Below are 19970 nucleotides of genomic sequence, written 5' to 3' on the forward strand. Positions count from 1 at the left end.
CAAAGTTTCAAGTTCTAGAACATTTTCATTTTACGAGTACTGCACCTCTGTTACTGAAGAAATATGATAGTGTTATTCAAAATTGTGTGTGATGGCCAATGGCCAAACAATAAGTCCTTGAGACATGTCTTTTATAGAGTGACTCTTTTTTTTCCCATCTTTATTAACTTGGGTATTTCTTATTTACATTTCGATTGTTATTCCCTTTCCCGGTTTCCGGGCCAACATCCCCCAACTCCTCTCCCTCCCCTTCTATATAGTTGTTCCCCTCTCCATCCTCACCCCATTACCGCCTTCCCCCAACAATCATGTTCACTGGGGGTTCAGTCTTGGCAGGACCAAAGGCTTCCCCTTCCACTGGTGCTCTTACTAGGCTATTCATTGCTACCTATGCAGTTGGAGTCCAGGGTCAGTCCATGTATAGTCTATAGGGTGACTCTTATAAGGAGATGTTATCTACTCTCTTATAAGAAAAAAACTAAAATATTTTCTTTGACTATGTATTGGAGAGGGGAGGGGTGAGGAAGGGAACAGGGATAGAGATTGTGTACAGAGAATCAAGGAAGAAGGTTGGGAGAGAGAATGGAAATTAGTGGAGGGGTCATCTCTGGGACAGGCTGGAGACCTGAGATGGCTGGAGTCTAGAGTTGGCTCTAGCTGAGATGCCTAGCAGCAGGGGATATGGAAACTGAAGTGGCCACCTCCTTTAGTAAGTCAGGACTTCCAGTAGAGGGAGGAGGACATCAACCAGAGAGATTGAGAGAATGGCCAACCAATGACTGGCTCGTCTTGAGATTCCATAGGAGAGAACCAACATCTGACACTATTAATGGCACTCTGCTATGCTTGCAGACAGGAGCCTAGCATAACTGTCTTCTGAAAGGCAGTTGGAAACAGATGCAGAGAAATACAGTGAAGCATTGAGCAGAGCTCAGGGAATCTTGTGGAAGAGTGGGGGATAGGATTAAGGGAGCCAAAGGGGTGAAGCACACAACAAGCAAACCTACAGAGTCAACTAACCTGGGCCCTTGGGAGTTCCCAGAGACTGAACCGCCAACCAAAGAGCGGGCAAAGGCTGGACTTAGCCCCCCCACCCAAATTTTGTAGCAGATGTGCAGCTAGATATTCATGTGGGTCCCTGAAGAGTTGGAGCAGGGGCTGTCCTTTAATCTGCTATCTGCCTTTGAATCCCTTCTCCCTAGCTGGACTGCCTCATCAGACCTCAGTGAGAGAGGATGCGCTTAGTCCTCCTTCAACTTGATATGCCAGGGCAAGTTGGTACCCATGGGGGATTGAGAAGGGGGAGGAAGTAATGGGAGAAGGGGCTTGTGAGGGCGAGACTTGAAGGAGAGGAGGGAAGCAGGGCTGAGATTGGGATGTAAAGTGGATAAGTTAATGAAAGGAAAAAACTAAAACAGAAATAAAATAAAATAATAAAATAAGGACCAGGGAGCTGTATGAAGGTGCGAGAGCTGGAAAATAAGAGACCTTTAGATTACTCCTTGTTGATTCAGTGAATTTCTTAGATGGTTGGGAAATATGAGCAGATGATTCATTTAAATATTACATAGCACTGTGGGCCACTCCTGCAGGACTATCTGTCTACAAAGAAGACACCTCCATGTCCAACACTACCTCTCGGTGAAGACCCAAATCCATGGTCCATGAGAAAGCACTTTGAAATGGCCCAGTCTTCATCAGTTTCTCCTTTATCTGAGTTGAGGGGATGAGAGAGATTTTTGTGAAGAACCTCAGTATATCTTTCCTCAAAGAGGTAATAATAAATTAATACACCAAGAGACACATCTGACCTTCCTTCCCTTTGACAGTTACATACCAGTTAGACACTGGGTCATCTCCCCATAGCCTCCTGGGAGGTGAACATTGGGCACAATTAGCCTGGCAACCACAGACAAGGATTTACTTCCTTTTACTAGGCAGCCTTCCGAGTTTCTTAATGAAAAATCACCTCCCTGCTCTTCAAGTCTCTAGGTCCCCATCTATAACATGAATGAGTCAGGTCAGATACTCTTCTTAACTCTTTTCCTACACTGATCCCTAAGTCAGAGAATAAATGAGTTCTCACCCACTCATATGTCAGGACATGAGTGATGGCAGGAATGGAGGCATGATTCACAAAGCATCAGAAGAGTGTCCCAACACACGAAGGCTGTGATATAATCTAGGGTGGCCTCATCAGCTGATCACTGAAGCCCAAAGGAATGTGCCCCACACCCACCCCGAGCCAGACCTGTTCCTCTAGCTGATTGGTTAAGAAACTGCCATTCATTCATCTACTTCCCATCCCTCTAGTTCCCTTCATATGCACTGCAGAGGTATGATTTCCCCCAGGTAATCCCAGCCACCGTGTGACAGAGGATCCTGTTTTCAATGACCTTTCAAGAAAGTTTGATATCACAAGGGGCCACAATTTATAGCCTCAGAAGCCACGGGCAATTGAACCTTTTCATTTAAGACTCCTACTTGAAGGGAGGCGATGAATGTTTCTTAAGCTTCCCTATCCCTGTGCCTTCTCTCAGTAGTCCATATCCTTCTTGCCTCTGTCTGTTTATTAATTTGTTAAGAAGTTGTTTCTTCGATGCTCATTCAGTGGTTTGCTGTCCAAATGGTGTCCAGGATAATAATTGCTTGTTGTCTGTGTCATTTGGGGGAAATGTCCCTCAAAACATCTAATTCTTGAAAGTATGTAAAGTCATAGTCAGAAATATAACATCTGAACTGAGCCGGAAGGGAAAATATGGGTAAGAAAACTTAGACTTTTAAGAACCAAGACATTAAGTAATTTGTTCAAGGTCCCAGTAGGTGACCCAGTTGGGATCCAAATTCCAGCCTTCTGGACAGCAAAGTTTCTATTTTTACATGTCCCTTATACCATTGGGAGGAAAATGACCCAGAAAAGATGAGCAGATGTTTACTAAAAAGCTTCTCTCCTGGATCCAGGCTCCCCTAAAGACACCATATCCTATGGATTTCAAGCCAGTGGTGTTCTCTATGACCGTGGTCCATCTGGCCCTACTGAATCCTGTATTTTAGTCTCCTGTCCTCAGCATCTTTGTGTTCCGGAGTACTACAGTAATACTATGACACAGTCCTGATTTCGTGTTTTGGTTTTTGTTTTGTTTCCTAAATTTTATATCCAGATTAACTTTGTTTCTTAGGTAATTATGATTAAGTAGTCTTGTCACAATACTGTGGGTTTTGTGTGCTCACTGCTTTGGGGAGTATCCTTGGATACATTCTCCAATGCTCCCTTCTCTGTAGTCAGGACTGAGTTCTTGTATAGCTTTGGCAATGACTGCAAAAGCCTTCACAGAACAGGAAAACCTTTCTGTAGCTGCACAAGCCTGGGAGCAGCCCGGTGCAACAGAGCCCTATGCATCAGAGCTGTGGGTTGTCCAAAGAAACTTCCATTTCTGAAGAATTGAATGGCCACCTATTCATTCATTTGCTTCTGTTCACTGAAGCAGCCTCTTTGTGATAGGGGTTTAATTGGCCCCAGGCACATAGGGCATTGTCCTGTTCCTTATCATTTTGCCAGAATTGCTATATATAGGCGTACATTCCAGGCAGCTAACATTAGTGATAAATGTACCATCTCTCATAACCTATGAACTGACATATATTTGAGCTATCAAATATGCTTTGTGGAAAACTGACTTCAATTGGGGTGGTACCCATATTTCAGAGGTTCATGTAGGTCATAGTTTTGTAGGAATGAAGTGTCCTCATTTTTCATATCCTCTATTTGTTCTTTTATGGCCACACCATACAAACAAGATCTATAAGACACCATCCACCATGATGACATGTGGCTTTCTGGTCATATTTACACAAAGGCCCCTTAGGTAACTGATCCACCTACATTCCTTTACCCTTGGATATTAGTTCTGGGGCCCTGTTCTCTCCATGGAGTCCTTCCAGGCAGAAGAGATGAGATGGTTATTTTGGAGTATTAGTTTAAGAGGACCACAGGCAACCTAGACACTTGATTATATTATTCTGAGTGTACCTATGATACTATTCTGAATAAATTAATATTGAATTGGTATACTGAGTAAAACAGATTGTTCTCTGTAAGGGGGTGAGGGGAATGCCTCATCCTTTGAGTTGAATGTCCAATTATAATAAAAATGTAGACTGTCCACCCACAGTGTTAAAATACAGCTGATCCTTCCTGACTGCCCTTGAGCTGGACATCTTCTCTCATTTCAGACTTTGTGACATCAGCTGTTCTTGGATCTCAAGCTTGCTGGCCTTCAGCCTAGAACTTCACTGTTCTGATCCTCCTTTCAGCTCACCCACAGCACTGACCTGTGTCCACCGTCCACCCTGCAAGAGAGCTGCTAGAATCAAGAGCATGGTTATCAGTGAAGATCAAAGACTCATCTTTTGGGTTTGTTGGTGTTCCCACTTGCCAACTATCTTGAAAATTGTATTTCTGGTCATTTTGGATCTTTGAATTCTGACTGGATAGTGTCATGATACTTGAGAAGGCTGTGAGAACTATGTTAATCATAGGCCTACTAAACTGTCTTATGGGGTTATGCTACGTGTTCCTTACAAGCATGCTACAAGCTGATCCAAAATTTCCAATACTACCTAGAGATTTTCAGGAAAGAGGGATACATCAGTATATATTAGTATAACCCTCAGAAGCCTTAAAGCAAATCTCACCTTCTAAAAATAGCTTAAACTGCCTTCATGAAAGATTATAGAAACTGATTCAAATGGGACGAGGAATATGCCCCTAACTCTGAGGATGGAATTCCAGTCCCCACTTCATCTGATCCCCATTACAGCTGACCCACAACACCAACCTGTGCCCACCATCCACCCTGCAAGAGTGCTGCTAGAATCAACAGCATGGTTATCAGTGAAGATCAGAGACTCATCTTTGGGGCCTACTGGTGTTCGCATTTGCCAACTACCTTGAAAATTGTCATTCTTCATAATTGAATGAGCCAATTCATTATAAAGTCATTATCTATATATCATATCTATCTATCTATCTATCTATCTATCTATCTATCTATCTATCTATCTATCTATCTATCTGTCATCTACCTATAATCTACCTATCCCTGTCTCCACCTTAATGATTCTATTCTTCACCAAACACCTAGGTAATATAAGGCTATTTGTCTTCTCTGTTGTTGCCCTCTCTTGTTCTCTCCTTCTCACAAAAAAAATCTTCTATCATCAGATTTTTGGTGAAGGCAATTGAGCATTGATGACCTTTGTGTTCATTTCAAAGAACCACGACACAGTCCACAAACTGGGAATAAATGCAATAGAACTTTTTTCTCCCCCAGTATGGAGTTCAAATAGGTTTTAGCAACACCAAACCCTTTCTAACAGCTTTAGGGAAAGATTTATTCTTGCTTCTTTCAGCCTTTCGCAAACTCTAAACGCCTTGATTTTCTGTCTCTCAGCCTCTTTCCTCCAGTTTCTGCCTTCACCTTCATATGGTTATCTTTCCTTTCCTTGTGTCTTTGTGTCTCTGGTTTCTCTTCTAAGGATACCTACCAGTCTTTGAACATAGTTAAGTATGAGCTCTTCTTAGCAAGCTACATCTGAAAAATCCTTATTTCCCAATGAATCTACATTATGAGCTTCTGGATTAACATTGGTTGGGGATAGGGGTCGGCATTAATCAACTCGGTGAAGCTTTCCTTCTAAGACTCAGCTATCAAAAGACAAAAATCTAACAACTCCTTCAGGTCATTTCTAGTCGATGCCAGACCTATCACTCATACACGTACACTGTGGCGCACAGAACCAACTGTCCATGTGCTTGAACACAGAGGAGGAAGAAGAGGATAAAATAAAGAGAAATAATAAATGTTGTTTTAAAACAATTTTCAATATAGTTGCAAGAAATTCCTATTAGAAATGACCATTCAGTAAAGTACTTATATTGGTTTGCTCAAGTGATTTGCCACTTCAAGATCTCCTATGGTAGAAAGGGGTCATACTAGTCTACCTTTAGTTCTAAAGACACATTCCAGGTTATAGAACAACACAGATGAGCGTGAAAGTTGCAGAAACTGCCTAATGTCTTGCTTCTAGCCCACCCTTCATTCAATCTGCTGTAGCTCTGATGTTGTATGCTTTGGCAACCAAAAATTCTCAGCGAGAAAAGTCAACGTTCCTCAGAGAATGCCAATTATTTTCTTGCCAATGTAATTCACTTCCAGTTTTTATTCTATTCATAACTCATGGTTTGTGGTGAGTACCAAAAAGATAAGGAAAGAAAAGGCATTGCATATGACTTTTGAAGTCATTTTGGGTACTTGAAGGAGGTAGAGGGTTGTCCCACCAAAACGAGCTCACTTCTTGGTATAGGTCTATAAGTGTGAAAGATGCAAACCTACTCCCATTCCCAAAGTCTACCTTCCTCAGTCCTCAAAAATGAAAAATATAAATCTAACTATAGAGCAATAACCCCATTTATATGCTACAAGTAATGCCATATGACATCATTAGTCTTATATCTTAGCATTACACACACACATCTGCTGAGCTTATAAGACCAGGCCATCAGACCTAGACTGTACAGTACACTGTAAAGGCACATAAAAACTCCCTTCTCTGTGGGTCTTTGAGAACCTGTAAAAGCATAGAGCACACAGCATGCAAAGCATAAGGAAAGTGTCACAGCCAAAAGGAGCCCACGAAGACATGGCAAATAAGTAGAACTCAGAAAACTCAATGGCAAGATATAATCTAAAGATAACCTTAGGTCAAAAATTATAAAGCTTGAGTAAATTGTGGCAATCAGCACTGGTGTTCCAGTGTTGGTTCACTACTTGTAACAAATATACCATAGTCACACCAGATATTAATAACAGAGAACAACAGCTGAGTTCTTGGGAATTCTGAACTACCTTTGCAAGCTTGAACTAGATCAATTACTACTGTCTTAGGACTTCTCATACTGTGGAGAGACACTATGATCACAGCAACTTTTATAAAAGAAAACATTTACTTGGCACCTGTTTACTGTTTCAGAGGTTTAGTCCATTGTCATCATGACAGGAAACATGGTGGCACGCAGGCAGACATGACGCTGGAGAAGGAACTGAGAGTTCTCCTTCTTGATCTTCAGGCAGCAGAAGACTATGTATCATACTGATCAACCCTGAGCATATGAGAACACAAAGCCTGCCTTGACAATGACGCACTCCCTCCAACAAGGTCCATACCTACACCACAAAGCCACACCTCCTAGTAGTGACACTCCCTATGGTCCTATGGGGGCCATTGTATTCAAGCCACAATTACTATTCTAAAAAAATTAACTTCTTTAATAAGATTAGTATTTCTTTTCTGTATATATATATATATATATATATATATATATATATATATATAAATGCGTGTGTGTATGCATGCATATATGTAAGTATTTATGTATGTACTTATTTGTGATGGCATGTATGTGTCACAGCATACATGTGGAGGACAGAGGACAACTTTCGACAGTTCTCACTTACCACTTTGTTTTGAGGCAGAGTCTCTCCTGTTGTTTGCTGGTGTGTGCACATACTCTAGTTTCCAAGGGATTCAACTCTATCTGCCTCTTATATTACTATAGGAGTTCTGGATAACAAGTGTGTACCACATCCAGCTTCTATGTGGATTCTAGGTTCAATTTCAAGTCATTAAGCCTACACACAGCAACCTCCTTTACCCGAAGAGCCATATTCCCAGCCCTATTCTTAATTTTTTCTCTTTTTATTTTCCTGCTTTTATTAAAAATAGATTCTTTTCTCATGAAATATACCTTGCTTACAGTTTCCTTTCCCTTTACTCCTCTCAGTTTTTCCTCACCTCTTCTCCCATTTGGATCCATTCTCTTTCTGTCTTTCATTAGAAAAGAACAGCCTCTAAGAGCTAACAGCAAAACATAACAAAATAAAATATAAGATGATACAAAAACCATCATGTTGAAGTTGGACAAAACAATTCAACAGAAAGAAAAGAGCCCAAGATAAGACACAAGAATTAGAGACACATTTGTTCACAAACTCAGGAGTCCCATAAAAACAGTAAATGGAAAGCCATAATGTAGGTGCAGAGGACCTGGTGCAGACCCATCTTGGCCCTGTGCTTGCTGCTTTAGCATCTGTGAGTTTATATGAATTGTGATGGTTTGTATATGTTCAGTCCAGGAAACGGTACTATTAGAGGGTATGGTCCTATTGGAGTAGGTGTGTCATTATGGGTATGGGCTTTAAGACCCTCATCCTAGCTGCCTGGCAGTCAGTGTTCTGCTAGCAGCCTTTAGATGAAGATCTAGAACCCTCAGCTCCTCCCGTACCATGCCTGCCTAGATGTTGCCATATTCCTGCTTTGATAACATTGGCCTGAACACCTGAACCTGGAAGCCAGTTCCTATTAAATGTTGTCCTTATAAGAGTTGCCTTGGTCATGGTATCTGTTCACAGCAGCAATAACCTAACTAGGAATTGAGTTGTGCCCAGGTGATTTACAAAGCCTGGTCTTCCTGGTGTTCTCCATTCCCCTGGCTCTTATACTCCTTCCTCGAGGTTCCCTGAACCCCTGAGGGGAGGGATTTTTGGGAAACATCCCATTTAGAGCTGTGTATTCTAAGATCTCTCTCTCTTCTCCTCTCTCTCTCTCTCTCTCTCTCTCTCTCTCTCTCTCTCCTCCTCCTCCTCCTCCTCCTCCTCTCTCTCTCCTCTCTCTCTCTCTCTCTCTCTCTCTCTCTCTCTCTCTCTCTCTCTCTCTCTCTCTCTCTCTCTCTCTCTCTCTCTCTCCTCTGCATAATGTCTACATATGGGTCTCTGAATTTGTTCCCATCTGCTGCAGGAGGATAGCTAAATAGGGTTCTCATCTATTAGTAGAGCAGAATATCATTAGAGTTACTGCTTTGTTTGTTTGCTTGTTTTATTTTTTATAGCAGTAGTATTTGGTTTTACCCCAGGTCTCTGGGCTATCTAATATCTAGTTCTTGGTTACTCAAGCAGTGTCAGGTATAGGCTCCATCTCATGGAGTAAGCCTTAAGTCAAATTGGTTAGCTACATTGGTTAGCTACTCCTACAATTTCTGTGTCACCATTGCTGTTGCATATTTTGAAAGCAGGACAGATTGTCAAAGATTTTGTGGTTCTATTGGTGTCCATGTTCCTTTTTCAGTAGCCTACAGAGTACCTTCCCACACCAGAGACTAAAATTTAGAAGTGAAGGCTCCATGTAGGCACAAATTCTTTTCCATGTTCAATTAGTTGTGTGGATGTTGTCATTATCAATGGAAGCTCACTGTCTATGGAGAGCAAACCTTTGTATTAGCATCAACTTGGGTTGTTTGGGGCTTCCCATGGGACCCCCCTGGGCAACAATTCAACTGAATGCAACGCAGCCCCACCATTTAAAGCCTTACCTGCCCGTAAGAGATAACCAGTTGGAAATTGATGCCCATCCCCACTGCCCCATTACTAGGAGTCATTAGGATCACCTTCTTAGATTCTAGGAAGTTTCTACTGCACTAGGTATCTATGCCCCTCTCCAAATGCTCCCAATTCCAGTCTTTTCTCCCTACACTCTCTCTTTCCATCCTAGGTCTCCTTCCTGCCTCCAATCTACCCATAACTCTATTCTATTTTGCCTTACTGGGGATATATAAGCATACTGCCCAAGTCCCTTTCTCTCTATATAACCTCCCATGGTCTATGAATTTATTTATTTATTTAATATCGACATATAAGCAAATGCATACCATACTTATCTTTCTGAGTCTGGGTTACCTCACTCAGTATACTTTTTCTAGTTCTATCCATTTACCTGGAAATTTTATGATGTCATTTATTTATTTATTTATTTTTTATTTATTTTATTTTTTATTTTTTGGGAGCTGGAGACCGAACCCAGGGCCTTGCGCTCGCTAGGCAAGCGCTCTACCACTGAGCTAAATCCCCAACCCTCCATTTATTTTTTATAAACAGCTGGTTAATACTCCATTGTATAAATGTACATGTTTCCATTGATTCTTCAGTTGAAGGACTTCTAGGATATTTCCAGTTTCTAGCTATCATGAGCAAAGCTGCAATGAGCTTGGTTAACAATGTACCCTTGTGGTAGAATGGAATGTCCTTTGGGTATATGTTCAGTAGTGGTTTAGCTAGATTTTGAGGTAGATTGATTCCCATCTTTCTGAAGAACCAGCATATGGATTTTCATAGTGATTGTACAAGTTTACACTCCCACCAGCAATGGAGGATTGGTCCCCTTGTTCCACATCCTCATCAGCGTGAGCTGTCATTTGTGTTATTGATCCTAGTCATTCTGACAGGTTTAAGATGGAATCCTAAAGTCATTTTGATTTGCATTTCCCTTATGGCAAAGGATGCTGAACATTTCTTTAAGTGTTTCTCAACAATTTGAGTTTCCTCTGTTGAGAATCCTCTGTTTAGATCTGTACCCCATTTTTTAATTGGAGTGTTTGGTTTGTTGATGTCTAGTTTCTGGAGTTCTTTATATGTTTTGAATACTGTTCATCTCTCACATGTAGAGTTGGTGAAAATCTTTTCTATTGTATAGGCTACCACCTTGACTGATTAAGAAGGTTTTAAGTTTCATAAGGTCCTATTTACTAATTTTTGATCTTAGTGCCTGCAATAATGGTCTTTTTCCAGAAAATTGTCTCATGTACCAATGAGTTCAAGGTTATTTCCACTTTCTCTGCTATTAGGTTCAGTGTATCTGTTTTTATGTTGAACTCTGATCTTTTTGTAATTTTGTGCCAGATGATAAGTATGAACCTATTTCTAAGCTTCTACATGCAGATATCTAGTTTGACTAGCATCATCTTTTTAAGACACTGCCTTTTTTTCAGTGTATATTTCTGGCTTCTTTATCAAAAATTGGGTGTTGATAAATGTGTTGATTTATATCTGGGCCTTCAATTCGATTCCATTGATCAACATGTCTGTTTTTATGCCAGTACCATGCTGTTTTTACTGCTATTGCTTTGTAGTACAACTTGAAATCAGAAATGTTGAGACCTCCAGCAGTTCTTTTATTGTTCAGAATTGGCTAAGCTCTCCTGGGATTTTTCTGTTTATTCATGTGAAGCTGAGAATTGTCCTTTAAAGAGCTATAAAGAATTGTGTTGAAATTATGTTGGGAATGTGTAGATTGTGTAGATTGCTTTTGATAGGATGGTCATTTTTGCTATGTTAACCCTACCAATCAATAAGCATAGGAGATCTTTTCATCTTCTGGTATCTCCTTCAATTTCTCTCTTCAAAGACCTGAAGGTTTTATTGTAGAAATCTTTCACTTCCTTGGTTAGAGTTGGCCCGTGATATTTTATATTTTTTGAGGCTATTGTGAAAGATGTTGTTTGCCTGAGTTCCTTCTCAGTGTGTCATTTGCATATGGGAGGGCAACTGATTTTCATGAGTTAATTTTGTATTCAGCTTCTTTGCTGAAAGGGTTCAGATATAGGAGTCACCCAGTAGAATTTTTAGGATCACTTGTGTATACTATTATATCTTCTACAAATAAAGATACTTTGATTTTTTCCCTTTTCAATTTTTATTCCTTTGACCTTCAGTTGTCTTACTACTCTACCTAAGACTTCAAGTACTATATTGAATAGCTATGGAGAGAATGGGCATCCTATCTTATGCCTGATTTTAGAAGAATGGTTTTCAGTTTCTCTAAATTTAAGTTGATATTGACTATGAGCTTGCTGTAAATTACCTTTATTATGTTGCTATATGTCCATTGTATGCCTAATTCTGTATCTAATGAGATGACCATGGGATTTTTTTAAGTTTGTTTATATGATAAATTATATTTATTGAATTTCATATTTTGGATCATTTCTTCATCTAGGATGAAAGATTCTTGGTCATGTTGGATGATATTTTTGATGTGTTCTTGGATTTGATTTGCAAGTAATTTATTGGGCCTTTTTGTTTCTATGTTTATAAGAGAAATTGGTCTGTAATTCATTTCCTTTGTTAGACTTTTATGTGGTTTCAATATCAAGGTAACTGTAACCTCATAAAACAAATTCAACATTGTTTCATCTGTTTCTATTTTGTGGAATAATTTGAAAGTATTGGCATTAACTCTTCTTTGATGGTCTGGTAGAATTCTGCTCTAAACTGGTCCTGGGATTTTTATTTTGTTAGTTCATTTGTTTGTTTTGTTGGTTGGTTGAATTTTCTCTGTTTGTTTGACTGATTGATTGATTTTTTGCTTAGGTGACTGCTAATGACCATTTCTGTTTCACTAGGAGTTGTATGTCTATTTTAAATTACTTATATGATCTTGATTTAAATTTGATAAATGGGACCTATTTAGCAAATTCTTCATTTCTTTTAGATTTTTTTAATTTAATGAAATAAAGATTTTTAAAGTATCTGCTTAATGTTATCTGGATTTCTTTGGTGTCTGTTGCTATGCCTCCTTTTCATTTCTGATTTTGTTAATTTGTATATTCTCTCTCTACTTTAAAGTTAATTTCAATAAAGTTTTTTCAATTTTACTGATTTTCCCAAAGAACTCTATTTCATTGATTCTTTACATTGTTCTCTTTCTTTCTATTTTATTGATTTTAGCCCCAAGCTTAATTATTTCTTGCCCTATAATCCTTTCCAGTATGTTTTTCACCTCTTGAGGCTTCAAATATGCTAAGTTGCTACCATGAGATCCCTCTAGATTTTTTATGTAGATACTTAGTGTTATAAATGCATATTTTAGAACCTCTTTTATTGTGTTCCATGACTTTAAGCATGTTATGAATCTTTTTAGTTCTAGAAAGTGTTTTTTTTATTTTATTTCTGTCTTGACCCATTTTTATTCAGTGAAGATTTGTTCGATTTCCATGAGTTTGTAAACTTTCTGTTATTACTGTTGCTATTATCTAGTTTTAATCCATGTTGGTCCGCTGGGATGCAGGGTGTTATTTCAATTTTTTTTATCTGTTGATACTTGCTTTGTATGTGATGTGTGATCAATTTTGTAGAAAGTTCCATGAGGAACAGAGAAGATGATATATTCTTTTGTGCTTGGGTGAAATGTTCTGTAATATCATTTAAGTTTTTGTCTGGATAACCTGTCTATTGGCTAGATTGGTTTATTGAAGTCTCCCACTATCCATGTATGAGAGTCGATATGTGATTTCAGCCATAGGAATATTTATTTTACAAACTCTGGTATCTTGTGTTTGGTACATAAGTGTTAAAAACTGAAATGTTATCTTTTTTTCCTTGATGAGTATATAGTGATCTTCCCTATCTCTTTTGATTAATTTTAGTTTAAGGTCTATTATGTTAAATGCTGAAGTGGCTACATCAGCTTATTTCTTAGGTCCATTTGCCTGGAATAGTTTTTCCAACCTGCGTTAATGGCTATCCTTGATATTGAGATGTGTTTCATGGATACCACAGAAGGATAGACCCTGTTTTCATACCTATTCTATTAGTCCATGTCTTTTTATTGAAGAATTGATACCATTGATATTGAGAGAAACCAAAGACCAACAATTGTTGATTCCTGTTATTTTGTTGGTGGTGTGTATGTAAGTAGGTATATATGTGTGCTTATGTATGTGTACATGTGTGTGTAAGTATTTCCCTTTTCACTTTTCTCATCTGAAATTATTTATTCCCTGTGTTTTTATGATTGTAGTTAACTTCCTAAGGTTGGAGTTTTTCTTTTAGCATGTTTTATAGTGCTAGATTTGTAGATAAACATTGATTAAATTTAGCTTTATCATGGAATACCTTTTTTCTCCATTGATGGTGACTGAAATTTTTGCTGTGTTTAGTAGTCTCATCTGGCATCTATGGTCTCTTACAGTCTGTAGCAAACCTGTCCAGGTTCTTCTGGCTTCTAGAATCTCCATCAAGAAATCAAATATAATTCTGTTACTTCCTCCTCATTTTACTATTTGATATTTACAATTCTTTATGTTACTTGGTCTTTTACCCTTGAAGCTTTTAATATTCTTTATTTGTTTTGTATATTTAGTGTTTTGATTATTATGTGTTGAGGGGACTTTCTTTTCTCTCCAATCTATTTGGTGCTCTATGCTTCTTGTACCTTTACAGGTATCTCCTTCTTAGTTAGGAATTTTTTCTTTTGTAATTTTGTTGAAAATATATTCTTGGCTGGGTTTCTTCTCCTTCATATAGCCCTATATTCTTATTTTGTCTTTTCATCATGTACCATATTTTCTTGATGTTTTGTATCAGAGGTGTTTTTAAGATTAAACATTTTCTTTAACAAACGTATCATTTCTTGTATCATACTTTCAATGCCTGAGATTCTTTCTTCCATCTCTTGTATTATTTTGGTGATGCTTGCTTCTGTAGTTCCTGTTTGAATTCATAAATATTTTTATTCCCAGAATTCCCTAAGATTAGGTTTTCTTTATTGACTCTATTTCCATTTTTAGGTCTTAAACAGTTTTATTCATACCCTCCTTTTCTTTTGTTTGTGTTTTTGAGGATTTCTTTGCATGGTCTATCTGTTTCCTCATTAATAACCTCTAACATCTTCATACATACCCAAGGTCTTTTCTTGAGCTTCACATATGTTGGAATGTTCATGGCCCTGTTGGAGTGTTGCTGGGCTCTTGTGGAGATATATTGCTTTCATTGTTATTGAGTTTTTATACAGGTGTCTGGACATCTAGGCATCTGGGCCTGGCAATGATTATAGGTCTAGGCATTGATATCTTGGTTTGCTTTTGTTGGTAGGTGTCTTGTTCCTTGGTTTCTGTTTCCTTTCTGGATTTTAGGAGAGTGTTATGGCTGTTTATTGCCTGGAAGGAAACTTTCTGTGGACCTGTTTCCCTTGACTGGTCAGCTGGTGTGTTCTCATAGATTGCCTGTTGGTGTTGGAAGCTGGGATATTAGGATGAGTTGGGGTAAGGGAAATTGGTGGAAATGATCCATTTGAGATGGGGTCATAGAGGAAAGGGAGACCACAACAGATTTTTGGTTGAGAAGTTTGTCTCCACTAATCCCAAAATATTCCAGAAAGCACTTTGTCTTCTTCACCTCCCAATTAGTTTGTTCATGTATGTTATTTTCCCACATCTGACACTGCAGCAATCAGTCCCTTTCTAGCTCATTCAACCCATTACAATAATAGAGTATACTGGCAGATTGCCTTAACATACTCCACAATCAAGCAACAAAAATGTTTTAAAGTCTATTTTAATAAAGCATTGCCAATTCATCTATACGTCTTTCTACTAAAAATTAAAATAAAATTACAAGAAAGAAGGAAAATAAATATTTTATAAAATACCAAATCTAAATCAAAGCAACATAAGTGCTTAAATTTCTAAAGGCATTATTAAGACTTGGGCAACTATTTATTAAGAGGCCATTGATTGGAATCTTGGAACTATTCTTTTCTGAATGATGAAGTACAATAGGAAAATAAGAACCTACTATCATTTCAGTGGGCAAGTTTTCCTAAGGAACACAATAAAACTATAACTCCAAATTTCCTATCATTTAATAAAAAACAATCAGTGAACACTAATTATGTAAAGGTGAACACATTATTAATGTTATTATCGAAGTGATTTCATGTGTTTTCCTTCTCTCTGTTAAAGTGGATTCTCATTGAGAAAAGACCTTGTAAGAGCCAAGAGCTTAGAGGAGCCGGTCCTAGAGGCAGATGGAGTAGCCTTTTCCCAAGAGGTAACAATTATAATAATGGAAGTGGAAGATTTCTTTTCCTTCAACCCTTAGGAATGGAAAAGGAAAGAATGAGAAGGGACAGAAAGATGTCACAATAGTGTTACATAACAAGGTATCTCAAAAGTCAGCAGCATATAATAAGGATTCATCACCATGCTTAGGTTGTCTGGACTGACATGTGAGTTTTGTTGTGTAGTCCAAAGTGACAGAACAGAAACTACAGAGAATGTCTTCTGAAGGCAATGACATATATGTAGGAATGAGCCAACTACACAAATATGTTTAAGCATCACTTCGGTTTAAGTACATTAACATCACATTGACCACAACTTGAGCCTGTTGTTTAAAGAGCTGTTGGAAATGTTCAGTGACAGTCTGTGTGGACACTTACTGTTACTTCTGCTTGATAGAGATCTGGGAGTGCAGTTACTGTGCTGTGAGTGTAATGTGCTTGCTTTATAAAGAATGCTTCATTTGTTTTCTAAAGTGGCTCTAATCTTTTGCATTTCTACCCACAGTGAGATTTCATGACATTCTAAACACTTGCCAGCATCCAGTCTGTCATCTTTTTTAATTGCTTTTAAAATCAAGCAAGTGGAACTAACTCACTGTGGTGTTCATTTGCACTTACCTAATAAGTAAGTGTGAGGACATTTCCCGCGCTCATCTCTACTCTGAGTATTTTCATTAGTAAGGTTTTCATGTCATGGCCATTTTGAATGGACTGTGGCTCTTCTTGATATTGAATACCAGATGTGTATTGAGTCTGAATGCACAATAGATAAATGCTTTGCGTATATTTTTATTGATGTCAGTGGTTTGTCTTTTAACTTTCCTTTAGAATTTAGTTTCATGTGTATGGGTGTGTGCAATTGTGTGAGTTTCTGTGCATCACATGTGAGCTGAATCACAAGGAGTACAGGGTTACTTGGACTGGAGTTACAGATAGCTATGGACTGCCATTAGGTTACTGGAAACTGAACCCAATTCCTCTACTAGCAATATGTGCTCTTGAGCACAGAGCCATCCCTCCATCCTATCTCTTAGCTTTCTTAATAGTATGTCCCAAATAAAAAATAGTTTTTAAATTTGAGGATAAAACCAAATTTATCAAATTTGAAAAGTTACAAAGTTTATGCCCCACTTAGAAATTCTTTGTTCATTAAAAGCTCCAAGTTTTTGCTCTATATTTTTAACTGATCAATTTATTTCTTACATATACATTTATTATCTACCTTAAGTAAATTTTTATATGTATTGTGAGGTAATGTTGGTGTTCATGTTAATAAGTATATGACCATTCAATTCTAATACTGTTAGCTGATAAAAACACCCTCTGCCCTTGGCAATGACAATAGTAATCATTGCCTTTGTTATGATGACTTTGTGATAGATTATGGAATCAGTTGAAATCCTCTACCTTGATTCTTCTACTCTAATCCAAATCCTTGACGTTTATATAAAGTGTAGAATCAGTTCTCTTTCTCTGTCTCCCTCTATATCTGTCTTCTTGGTCTCTGTCTGTCTCTGTCTTTCTGTCTCTGCCTCTCTGTCTCTCTGTCTCTCTCTCTCTGTTACACACACACACACACACACACACACACACACACACACACACACACCTGCTGGAACTTAGACTTCAATCATTGTGAAGAGAATTAAATCTTGACAATGCTAGTTTCTAGTTAATGAAGATGGTATATCTCTCTATGGGTCAAGATGATCTTTGTATAATTATATCAGCAGTGTCTTACCATTTTTGATGTACATGTCTTATACTTACTTTGTTAATTTTATTCCCATTTTGAATTATATCATGTTCTATATATTGCTGTGCATTTTATAAAATCCTTTCTAGATTTTTAGTTTTTATATACAGTTGAACAACTGAATTTTCTGTCAACTATATACTTATATATTAATTATATTCATTCTAAAACTTATTTAGTTTTAATGGCTTTTAGATAAAATCCTTTAATATTTTTCAAATAGACAATTATTTTATATTTGCATTGACATATGTTTTATTTTTTATGAATATATTCCTCTTCTTCCTTTTTCTTGCAACATTTAACTGGCAGGAGAGTCTGCATATGCAATATTGAATAGAAGTATTGAGAAGGACAATTTTTGCCTGGTTCTCCACTAGGGATAAGGCATTTCAGATCTTTACCGTTAAGTATAATTTTAGCTGTGTTTACAGTTTCCCTATGTCAGTTGATTAAGTTATCTTTATTTTCTATTGCCATGACAAAACACAATGACCAAGACAATTTATAAAAGAAAGCATTTAACTGGGGGCTTGGTTAGTTCCACAGTTTGTGTCTGTGGCCATCATAGCATACTACTTGTGAAGTAGCTGAAAGTTTACAGTGCTAGACAGGGCTTTTAAAACTTCAAAGCCCACTGACTTACGCACCTCTTCCAACAAGGCCACACCTACTAAATACTTTCCAAACAGGTCCACAAATGGGAGCCAAGCATTCGATCCTAAGAGTCTATGGGGGCCATTCTCATTTAAATGATCACATATATCTATTTGGGCAGTGAGATAATCAGAAGGGCTTATAGGTGAATAGTTGCTTGTTGGTTTTAGCCTCAGATTTTTCAGCTTTTCATTTCTTTTCTGTGTGTGTATGTGTGTGTGTGTGTGAGTGTGTGTGTGAGTGTGTGTGTATGATTTCTGTGCATATGCATATGCGCATTTACTTATGTGGGGACTGGTATGGATATGCATAAACATGTATGTGAAAATGTATGTGGAGTCTGGAAGTTAATATTAGTATCTTTTCAATTCCTTTCTGCCTTATATATTGACACATCTAGCTGGCTTGCTCCTGGGGAGACCTCTGTCTCCACTTCCAGGGCTGGAATTACAGGTAGGCTGCTACGCATGCCTGTCCTTTTACATGCATGCTGGGAACCTGGGCTCCAGTTCCAACTTGTGTAGTAAGCACTTTACCTACTTAGTGTTCTCCATAGTCAGATATTGTAGTGATATGATGGATTGTGTTGATTGCTTTTTCATTATTACAGCAAAATTGAATTACCCTTTTTATATTTCATTTGATTTGACTCGCTAAACTCTTCCTAAGTCCTTTGCATCTGCGTTCATGTTGGTCTTCTGTTTTCTTTTTTCTAATTTTTATTTGAAGTAATTCTGGCGCCGTAAAAATAAGTTGGGAAGCATTATACTCTGGAGGACTGTATGCAGCTGGTATTATTGTGTTATGAAATATTTAATATAATTTACTATTTAAATCATCTAGGCTTGAGTTTGTGTGAAAAGATTTTTTTCCCCATGAAATCAATTTTCTTATTAAAGACAGTCATGTTGTCAGTGTCTTCTTAGGTTTATTTTGATCATTTGATTTCTCTCGTAACTTTTGTTGGGATGCATTTGTCTTACACAGTGACTGGTTTCATAAATGCACTCTCATTGAGCATAGCATGTGCTTTGACCACATCTACAACATCCCATCTCGCCTTACCTCTCCTCTGTCCTTGTTCCTCCTTGCCCCAGATGGTCTCACTTCTGCTGTTCGGCTTTCATGTTGGACACACATACATAAGCTTTTAAGTGTTTGTGTAAAATTAAGTAGTTTTAAATTTCATCTATATTGTCAAATTTATTTTCTAAAACTGTCCATACATTTTTGTCTCTAATTTGCTGGCACCAATCTACATTTGAAAGGATGTATTTTTCACCCATGATTTGGATGATCTCTATGTCCTTTATTTCTATCAGTAGTGTGACTGTCAACTTTTCGTTTGGTGTTTTAGATGGATTACTGTGGATACGCACCAATGTGTTCTCTGCATCATCACGTACATAGGATAGAGTTGTGTTGCTATGGTACATGTTCTTAATTTGCCCCAAACCATAAAAGTTCTGTTTTCTTTTTCTAATTTTTATAAAAAATATAATATGGTTTCTTCATATAATCCTAATAGTACTGCAGAGATTCTAACATAATCCTTACCATCTATATAAAAACATATTGTTTTATTGTTAACAGAGTGTCTTCACGGCTATGGAAGACCAGATCAAATGAACTCTGAAGAATGGCCATGGGAAAGTCACAAATTTGTAAGAATTTTATGTGAAGAATGGTGTACAGGGGCTGGGTGTGGCTTCCTTGTTAGAGTGTTCGTGCTTGTAGGAAGCCTTGAATTATACTCCCAGTGCAGCATGTTCCTGTAATCCTAGCACTCAGGAGTGGAGGTAAAAAGCTCCAAATTTCAAAGTCT

General features: G+C 37.9%; 1 long non-coding RNA gene across 2 annotated transcripts in view; it reads left to right on the forward strand.

Annotated features, from left to right (window-relative positions):
• LOC103695057 (uncharacterized) overlaps positions 1–7291 on the forward strand; it is a 150615-nt gene extending 143324 nt beyond the window's left edge. For both annotated transcript variants that reach the window (XR_010061236.1, XR_001836113.2), the window contains one exon: positions 4234–7291. This is a non-coding gene — a long non-coding RNA (uncharacterized LOC103695057). The remainder of the gene's footprint in view (positions 1–4233) is intronic.
• Positions 7292–19970: the final 12679 nt, after the last annotated feature.

The sequence above is a fragment of the Rattus norvegicus genome, chromosome 1 (assembly GCF_036323735.1).
Source record: "Rattus norvegicus strain BN/NHsdMcwi chromosome 1, GRCr8, whole genome shotgun sequence".
Taxonomy (NCBI): Eukaryota; Metazoa; Chordata; class Mammalia; order Rodentia; family Muridae; genus Rattus; species Rattus norvegicus.